This window comes from Lissotriton helveticus, chromosome 6 (assembly GCF_964261635.1).
Source record: "Lissotriton helveticus chromosome 6, aLisHel1.1, whole genome shotgun sequence".
NCBI classification, from domain to species: domain Eukaryota; kingdom Metazoa; phylum Chordata; class Amphibia; order Caudata; family Salamandridae; genus Lissotriton; species Lissotriton helveticus.
In genome coordinates this window covers 1,470,426,026-1,470,435,438 of record NC_136067.1, presented here as the reverse complement: position 1 = coordinate 1,470,435,438, position 9,413 = coordinate 1,470,426,026, and the positions used below count along the sequence as shown (strand labels likewise).

Genomic DNA, 9,413 nt, shown 5'->3' with positions numbered 1-9,413 from the left:
CAGTCTTGGTTCATTACTGGAACCACTTAGTAAGTACGCTGATTATTTCTTGCGCCCAATAGTACAGGCCCAAAAATCCTATTTAAAAGATACAGCCCACACCATTTCCATCTTTGAGGGGATGGTCTTCAATAGGGACACTCAATATCTGGTGACGCTAGATATTGAGGCCTTATATACAAATATCCCTCAGGATGATACCATCGAGGTTATATCCACCATCCTCGAGGATACTGATCTCATGGAGGGTCACAGAGAATTTATTTTAGGGTGCATTGAATTGGTTTTGAAAAATAACATCTTTCTCTTTAAGGATGAGCTCTTCAAACAGGTGAAGGGGACCAGCATGGGGGCTACTTGCGCCCCTAGTCTGGCCTGCCTTTATGTTGCTAACTTCGAAAAAAAACATATCTATAACGAGGTAGCACCATATTTTGAAAATATCATCCACTGGCACCGCTTCATAGATGATATTGTCTTTGTCTGGAGCGGTGCCAGTGAGGAACTAGTCTCTTTCTTAGAATGGCTTAATCTAGGTGACAAAAACCTAAGATTTACAGCCCAATATAGCAACAGTAATGTAGATTTTTTAGATATCAAAATAAAAGACTCTGAAGGTAAATTGGAGGAAGAGCTATATATCAAGCCAACCGATAAAAATAGCATGTTGAAGTATCAAAGCAACCATCCAAGATCGCAGAAAGATAATATTCCCTTTGGGGAATTTCTGCGACTAAGGCGAAACTGCACGAGTCTTGAAGATTTCTATCACCATGCAGAGATCACAGATAGGAAATTACAGAAAAGGGGATACCCGAAGAAATTAATAAAACAATCCCTAAAAAGGGCTAGATTTTATAATAGAGACACACGTTTAGACATGAACAGACAGAAAACCAATAAAACAGATAATAGGATAGTGTTCGTGAGCCAATATTCGGGTTTGAGCAATAAATTAAAAAATATTGTCAACTGCAATTGGAAAATTCTCAACAGTGAACTGACAGTACCACTGCCCAAACCTTTGTTCTCTTTTAGGAGAAATAAGACGATTAGAAATGCACTGGTACATACTTATAAAAATTCTTCATGCCTGTCCCATAGCACCTTAACAGGCAATAGAAAAGCGCTAGGTAACTACAAGTGTGGATCCTGTTCAATCTGCCCAAGTTGCATTGAAAGCAAGACACTGCACTTTAATGGCAAAATACTAAACCCCCAAAGCCTAAATAACTGCAGGAGTAAGAGTGTAGTGTACCTCTTGATCTGCCCATGCGGCTATGGCTATGTGGGCGAGACGGGTAGGGAACTCCGTACTAGACTGCTGGAACACAGATCAGCAATCAGGAATCTAAAAGAAAATGCCCCCCTGACAGACCACTGTAGAATAAAGAACCATGGATGTCATGACTTCACATGGTTTATTTTAGAAAAGGTCAACATGAGCAGAAGAGGGGGAAACTTAGAAGTGATACGAAAATCACGAGAACAGTGGTTCATGATATATTTGGATACTATAAATAAAGGGTTAAACTCAAGAGAGGACTGGATGAAAATTGTGGCGAACCAATAAGAAGAAACCTTACCAGTCCTATCAAGTATAATCTGGATTCTGTAAACCTACCCCAGTGCCCGGGTATCCGATGTATTATGAATTATTGATAAATATGTGATTAATCTGCAGTTAATCAAATCTTATTTGAAATATAGAGTACCTTCAAATATAAAAGTATATGTAAGAATAGGCTACAATTGTCAGTAAAAAATGCAAACGATTAAAGGTATTCACAACTTCGCGAATAAAATCTAGCAGCAAGTGCAGGCGCAACAAAATAGCCAAAGTCAACATCAATGCTCTTAAAATGCTAGGGACATGACCCTATCTCTCAAGAACACGATTAGAAAGATTATGCAAGCGCCGATTATTTAGCCTCAATGGAACACATGTCGTTCCACTTTGAGGCGTAAATAAAAATGGCCGCGTCCCAGAGCGAGGCTTGGAACTCGCTTGCAACACGGCACTACATTTGCACGTAAAACACTACGGGAAGGTAATGATAACATACGGCTCACCTGAGGCAAGATACAAAGAGCCAATAGCAGATCTCAATGCTACATTTAAATAAGGTTGGAAAATGCCGAAATGTCTTTTCGTTTCTGGACGCAAGGCGATCGGCTCCGGCTCTGCTGATAACCTAAGGAACACAAGGGGCGTGGGAAACCAGGGTCCGACCTCTTATCGGTAAGAACTTGCCCCCACTAGGTTTAGAACCATGCTAGTTAGGTAGTATTAGCACTAAATCAAACTAATTTAGAGAACTAACCCCATGCCTTATTTCGATAGGAACATGCAGATAAGGAAAAAAAAACAGGTACCCGCCCCTGAGGAGAGCAGAGGCCAGAATATCCCTACAATAGGGGTAAGACTTGCTAATCTTATATTGTGTAGTGATTTTTACAACATAGCTGAAGTAACAAACAGGATATATATATATAAAAAAAAAATTTTGGGGGTTCCAGACACTGTACATAATACTTCAGCAATTTGAGAATTTGCCAGCAAACTCCGAACAGAAGACAGAGTAATGGATTAATCACTGCCTAGAATTATAAACTGAAGGTAATCATAAACGCAATGTGCTTAAAATCTTGAAAAATGCTGAAAAACTAGAGGTAAAATTCCCTTTTCTTTTCGCATTCGTAGGGAACACGGGTCCATTTTTTATAAAGAGAGTGCGAGAGGAACACATTTCTGACACTAACAGAACAGGATTAAGAATGAAGATATAATGGTAAATTAATTAAGTGTATGAGAAACGAGTAATCCATGACTGTCCCTTTCAATTAATAAAGTTTACAAAAGCATACTTATTTTTCAGCATATATAGACCAGCACGAAAACAAGATCACCCAAGCAGAAAAATTATGAAACCCTGTAATATGTAAAAGGTAAATAAGAAACTTCACAAATTACGAGGACGAATAAGTGAGGAGGGTCGGGTCAGCTAAAGCGTAAGAATAGAGGGATAGAGGAAGATAGTCTAAGCAGGCAGAGAGAAATACGCATATTACCAAGAATAGGAGTCGGTTAAAGGGGGATCCTAGAAGTAAAACCGATAGGGGTTAAGATACCTCATATAGAATGACGATAGAATCGAACTGCATGTAATAGATATATGAATTTTAAAATGTATGAATTTGAACATATTTATCGGATACTCATGATTTATCACAACTAGAGGCATATCAAGATGTGTATAATGTCATGAGATATATTAGAACATTAGTATTGTGAATAGGAAGTGTAATAAATGTTGTAAAAAGTAGAATGTATTATATGTAAGACACTGATGGCAATATGTTTATCCGCAGGAAACCTATATCACGAGCAACCAACCAGTGCCAAATAACTAGTGCCAAAAAAGTAGGAGGAGACTTATCACTATAGTCTTGATAAAGATGGTAACATATCAATAAAACCATCGAAACGCGGCGACGCCCTACCGCACGATCAAGGGAGTAAAAACCTAGCCTGTAGATGAATAATGACATATTATCAGGATTGTGTTCATGTGAAATCCCAGACACGTGCAATAATTATTGACAAGTCTAATGTATCTTGTATGTCTCTCCTCTCTTTTTCTTATCTTCTAGTTTTACAAATGTTAAATGCCAATTGATTATATTGTTTTTTGAATTTATGTGTATTATAAATTGTATTTTATGAATTTGTTTTGTGAAATTTTAACACGTGGCTCTTTATGAGTTGTTTTTAAATATTCAATTGTATCTGTACAAATATAATTTTATAATAATAAAGAATGAACCTCATTACTATTGTTTAAGTGTATTAGTGAGCGAAGAAATATAGTGGGCCCAATACTAGATTGGCCAGGATACTAATTTTGGGTGGTCCTATTAGAGAACGGCTTACCAAGGGAAGACATTTTCTTTACTGTTACAGTACCCTATTCCCCTGGTTGTAAAGGGGTCTCTCTCAATTTTGAAACATATATTACTATATGCTCATCCTTGACTAGCAATGTCAGATAAAAAATTCACACTTAAATAGACACCTCACCCCAAGGAATCCACACTCCGTCCACTACACCAACCTATCCATCAGCGCCAGGCCACCTCATATCATTTATGTGTAGAGGAGGGAGCCCAGGACTGTGACAAGAAGAACATAGGGGCATATGTATGAAAGTTTGGCTTTGCGATTTACAAATAGCGAATTTTAGAGAATCGCTATTTGAGAATCGCAAAACGAAATGTATGTAGGATTTGCAAAAAGATTTGCGAATCCTACATATTCCTTAATTGCGAATTGCAGAGGCCCATAGGAATGAATGGGAAGACATTCTCAAGTTGCGATTAGCAATTAGAGAATCGCAAATTGAGAATGGAATGTCAAGGTTGCAAGGGTGTCAAAACAGGACACTCTGTTTCACCCCTGAAATATGCATGGGTGCACATGTGGCGTACATGCCCTAAGGCCCTAAGGGCATGTATGTGCATAACATTGCATTACATTGTACTTTGATAAATGCATTTTTCAAAGAAATTGCAAATTACCACCAATTTGAAGTTGGTGGCAATTTGCGATTCCTTAAGGGAATATTTCATTTTTCTGTGCTTCTTACATTGCATTTAAGGAATCGCAATTTGCGATTCCTTAAATGCAATCACAAAATAGGGAATATCAAATTTTGCGATTCCTTATTTTGCGAGGCAGTTTTTCATTAATACATACCACTAAGCCCAATTGCGATCGCAAATGCTGAAATTCTGTGAATTTCGGCATTTGCTATCTCAGTTTGGAATGATACATATGGCCCATAGTGCCTTGCAAAACTCCTGGCACTTGCCAGTATCGCCTTGTGGTGGTGAGCCTCAGCAAGGCCTACCAGTGCAAGGGGTTCGCCCTTCTCTGCACAAGTCCTCAGACCAATAGGATAGAAGTTGGCACAGAAACTGGAATAGAAAGTACAAAGTTTATTAACCTCATGAGGTGGAACTACATTCACACAACACCCTTCGGTAATGTATGAAGAAGCACACTGAATGGAAGGAGCTTGGTCCTTTTATACCCACACATGGGCTCAAAAGAAGGCGGTAAAAGTACAAGAAGTAGGTTTTAGGCACATATAAGGTCATACAGAAAATGCACAGTCAACAAGTGGGAGGAGCTAACAGCAGCTGCATGGACAGCTGCAAGCTCAACTGAGCATGGGCAAAGTGGAAGAGACTAAATATAACCTTTCTCTAGGCAGATTTCAACAGCAGACAACAGCAAGGTAGGACAGAGCACATTACATACACGTGGTAGCACATGGCAAACAAAATGGCTACCAGAAATACAAAATGGATTCCACAAAACGGACAAGATAGCCTCTAAATACAGGATGGCTTCTGCTAATGCTAACCCCATCGCTGCCAAATTACAACAGCCTGAAAGTCTCCACACCATAAGGGACAAGTGACCCTGAATCAGCAACAGGTGCGGGAGACCCCGCGGGTCGAAGAGAGTATCTGGAAGGAGAGAATCCACATTGATGGTGCACAAGACAGCAACATCGCTACAGGAAACCAAGGTTGGGACTTCCAACAAGGGGTCACTAGGACAAACTCTGCTGCCTTGCGACTCACCTGCGAGAGAACCTCTGGATCATAGAAAAGGGAGGAATCGCTTACAGAAGACCCATCAACCTGGACTGGAGAAAAGCACCTGAATTGGGTGCCAGAGGATCCGGTCCCCCACTGTTAAAGATCAGGAGGTAGACATTCAGGCGAGATGAGAATAGATCTATTGTGCATGATCCCCACATCAGATTTAGCTCATGAAAAACCCAGGGATGGATGGAATCACGCAGGAACGAAGAGTTCCAATCAGCTATCACATTGGACTGGCTCGGCATGTCACCAAGATTTTATGCTGGGGGAAACAATGTTTACCATGCAACCGACACAATGCGGAAGTTTACAACACAGTTGTTACAACGACCGTGTTGTTACCATGCGTGTCAATACAACGCAAGTAATTTCAACAACTTGTTCTAGGGGTGTGTGCAACACCACAAAATGTGTTGGATTTTAAATCCAACACCTTCCCTGCTGTTGCCCAAACTTGGGTAGGAATCGTAATTAATAATATTCCTAATTTCAGCGCGCCCCCTCAATCAAGTCGTTGAAACGAATTGTGATGTAATGACAAACGTGGTAACAAACCGGTCGTTGTAACGACTGCGTTGTAAACTACCGCATTGTAAAAGCCCACGTTGTAATGTTCTATATTCGATGCTGGAGACAATAATGCCGGAAATCCTTGGCAATCTCCACCAGAAGTCATGATCTCATTCCAACCAGGCAGCTGATCTACTGTATCGTTGAGACAATGTCCATTCTCAGAAAAATGCAACAACTCGCCTTGCATGGGGATAAAGTGCGTACTGCAAATGCCCCCGCTAACACCAATTGATGTGAAAATGAAGCTCGTCCAGAGCTCACCTGCCCCATCTCCACCAGGCCACACCGGGCCCCTTGCCCCATTGGCTGGAGTTAGATTCTATGACCACCTCATCAACCGACGCATAGATGGCTTTGCCGTTCCAGTCATTTATGTGGTCCAACCACCAGGACTTCTTCCTGGCTTCCTCTGACAACACTATTCGCCCCGAATAAGATCCCCTTCCAAAGGTGTAACATCTTTAATTGTTGAAGGACCAGATGATGAAGGGGTAATGGGAATATCGCTTGAATGGATGACACCAAAAGACCTACTATGCTAGCCAAGATCCTCAATGATATAGTCAGAGAGGCAAGGGCTAGGGCCATTCTCAATTCTTTCTTGATAGACATCCGTTTCTTTAACAGTAACTGGAGTTGGGACTTGATAAAGTCCACATGAAAACCCAGGAATTCTAGAGTCAGGGAAGGGAACCATGATCAATTTCTCTGAATTGATGACATACCTCAGGTCCTGAAGGAGCTGAACAGCCCAAAAGAGGTGAAGGAGAACATTCTTGATGCTCTGCGCCATGCCGCAAATTTTATCCAGATGTATAATCACTCTCACTCCCGCTTCCCGAGATATTGGACTACAGGCCGAAGCCACTTGGGGAAACACCAGGGAGCTGATGAAAGACTAAATGGCATGGGGGTAAACTCATACCAGAGATGGCACCAGCGAAATTGGATAAACCTCTGATGGGGGTGCAACGATGGGGACAGCCAAGAAAGCATCCCCATCTCCTGTAAAAGATTGCAGAGCAAGTGTATGCCCTTCATCTTGAAATGGCTATATACGGTCCAAGATTGAAATGTTTGAGGTTCAGGACCAGACAAAGGCCTCAATCCTTGTTCTGAACCAAGAATATTCTGCTGCGCAATCGCTCTTTTTAAGAGTAGAGTACAAATCTTGTCATCTATGAAACTGCTTTGGGAAAAAGAAGAGTGGAATGCTTCTCCTGCTGAGGCGTGGAGTAAACCGCCTATTTGAACCCCTGACCGGTCTAAAACACCCAAGTATCCTGATTGATTGTGCAGGTACAACTGTATTTTTTCCCCATCAAAGCTTCTGTAGCTGGAAAAACTCTTACCTGAGTCAGTGATATCAGCAGCAGTAGAGTCGTTACCACCCCAATATCCGCATGCTTGGCGCAGCCATGTCCTCCTCTGTTATGGGTGAGGTAGAAGTTGGAGGAGCTGGAGGGAGTATCTCTGCCCCTTTTATAATATCCTCAGGAAGCCTGGTTGAATCCACGGCCTGGCACTTGGCCTCGAAAGCGCCCATCCCAGTTAAAAAGGCCACTGTTAAACACATTTTTCATAGATTTTTGGGCCTGGTCCAAAGCAGAGAAAGTGGAAACACACTTGCCATGGTCTTTAACAAATTTGTCCCGTCTCCGTAGAGGCCTACTCACCAGCTTCTGGTCAATCCTCATTAGAAAGGACATACAGGGTTCTATGGACATCACACAATTAACGTTGCCAAGCAGGCATAATCCTTGCTGAGTCCATTCAAGGATTTCCTCCGGATCCAACTAGGAATTTGCCTCCTTCATCTGGATGTCCAACTCTAAAATCTTAGTAAGGGAGCTTGAAAGGTCCAACAGCTTATCATGGCATCTGTACCATGCCCTGTCCAGTCCTTTTTTGGGGTCTTCTGTAAACTTTTTCTTTTTTTTTTTTAAGTTTTCAAAAACCTTTATTGTAGGAAAACATGGTACATCAGTGCAATGCAATCAGACAAAACAGTGACAGTCAGTTATGCTAATAACCTGCACCTTCCCGCATAGGTCAGCAAACATTTCAATAAAGAAAAACCATTTAGAACCAAATCACCCCCCTCCCCTTCCCATAGTTGATATCATTTACAGTGCTGTAGGTGAAAAAAGAAGAGAAAAACAACATCTGTTGGTTTAGCGAAGCAATAAAAAATTAAAAGTCCGTGTGACCTAGGCAGCTCAGCAAGCAGTGCACATACAATATAGCAGTCTTAGACGAACTCGCAGGTGTGCATGGAGGTAAATTGTCTTTCAGAGGGCCCGTAATGCCAATTGTATCTCAGTCTTACAGTTGTCAGGGCATTACTCGCGATACACAAAACATGAAGTGTACATTTCTCACATTAATTGCCTTATAGGTTCCCCTATTAGTCTTTAACAAATTTGTCCCGTCTCCGTAGAGGCCTACTCACCAGCTTCTGGTCAATCCTCATTAGAAAAGACATACAGGGTTCTGTGGACATCACACAATTAACATTGCCAAGGAGGCATAATCCTTGCTGAGTCCATTCAAGGATTTCCTCCGGTTCCAACTAGGAATTTGCCTCCTTCATCTGGATGTCCAACTCTAAAATCTTAGTAAGGGAACTTGAAAGGTCCAACAGCTTATCATGGCATCTGCACCATGCCCTGTCGAGTCCTTTTTTGGGGTCTTTTGTAAACTTTTTTTTTTTTAAGTTTTCAAAAACCTTTATTGTAGGAAAACACGGTACATCAGTGAAATGCAATCAGACAACACAGTGACAGCCAGTTATGCTAATAACCTTCACCTTCCCGCATAGGTCAGCAAACATTTCAATAAAGAAAAACGATTTAGAACCGAATCACCCCTCTCCCCTTCCCATAGTTGATATCATTTACAGTGCTGTAGGTGAAGAAACAAGAGAAAAACAACATCTGTAGGGTTAGCGAAGCAATTAAAAATTAAAAGTCTGTGTGACCTAGGCAGCTCAGCAAGCAGGGCACATACAATATAACAGTCTTAGACAAACTCGCAGGTGCGCATGGAGGTAAATTGTCTTTCAGAGGGCCCGTAATACCAATTGTATCTCAGTCTTACAGTTGTCCGGGCATTACTCGCGATACACAAAACCTGAAGTGTACATTTCTCACATTAATTGCCTT

At 41.3% G+C, this 9,413-nt stretch overlaps 1 long non-coding RNA gene across 1 annotated transcript; it reads left to right on the top strand.

The window, feature by feature from the left end:
- Positions 1-1,310: 1,310 nt before the first annotated feature.
- Positions 1,311-3,748, top strand: LOC144761796 (uncharacterized). Its single transcript, XR_013595899.1, has 3 exons — positions 1,311-2,792; positions 2,880-2,949; positions 3,373-3,748. It is a non-coding gene; the product is annotated as an uncharacterized LOC144761796 (long non-coding RNA).
- The last annotated feature ends 5,665 nt before the right edge of the window (positions 3,749-9,413 follow it).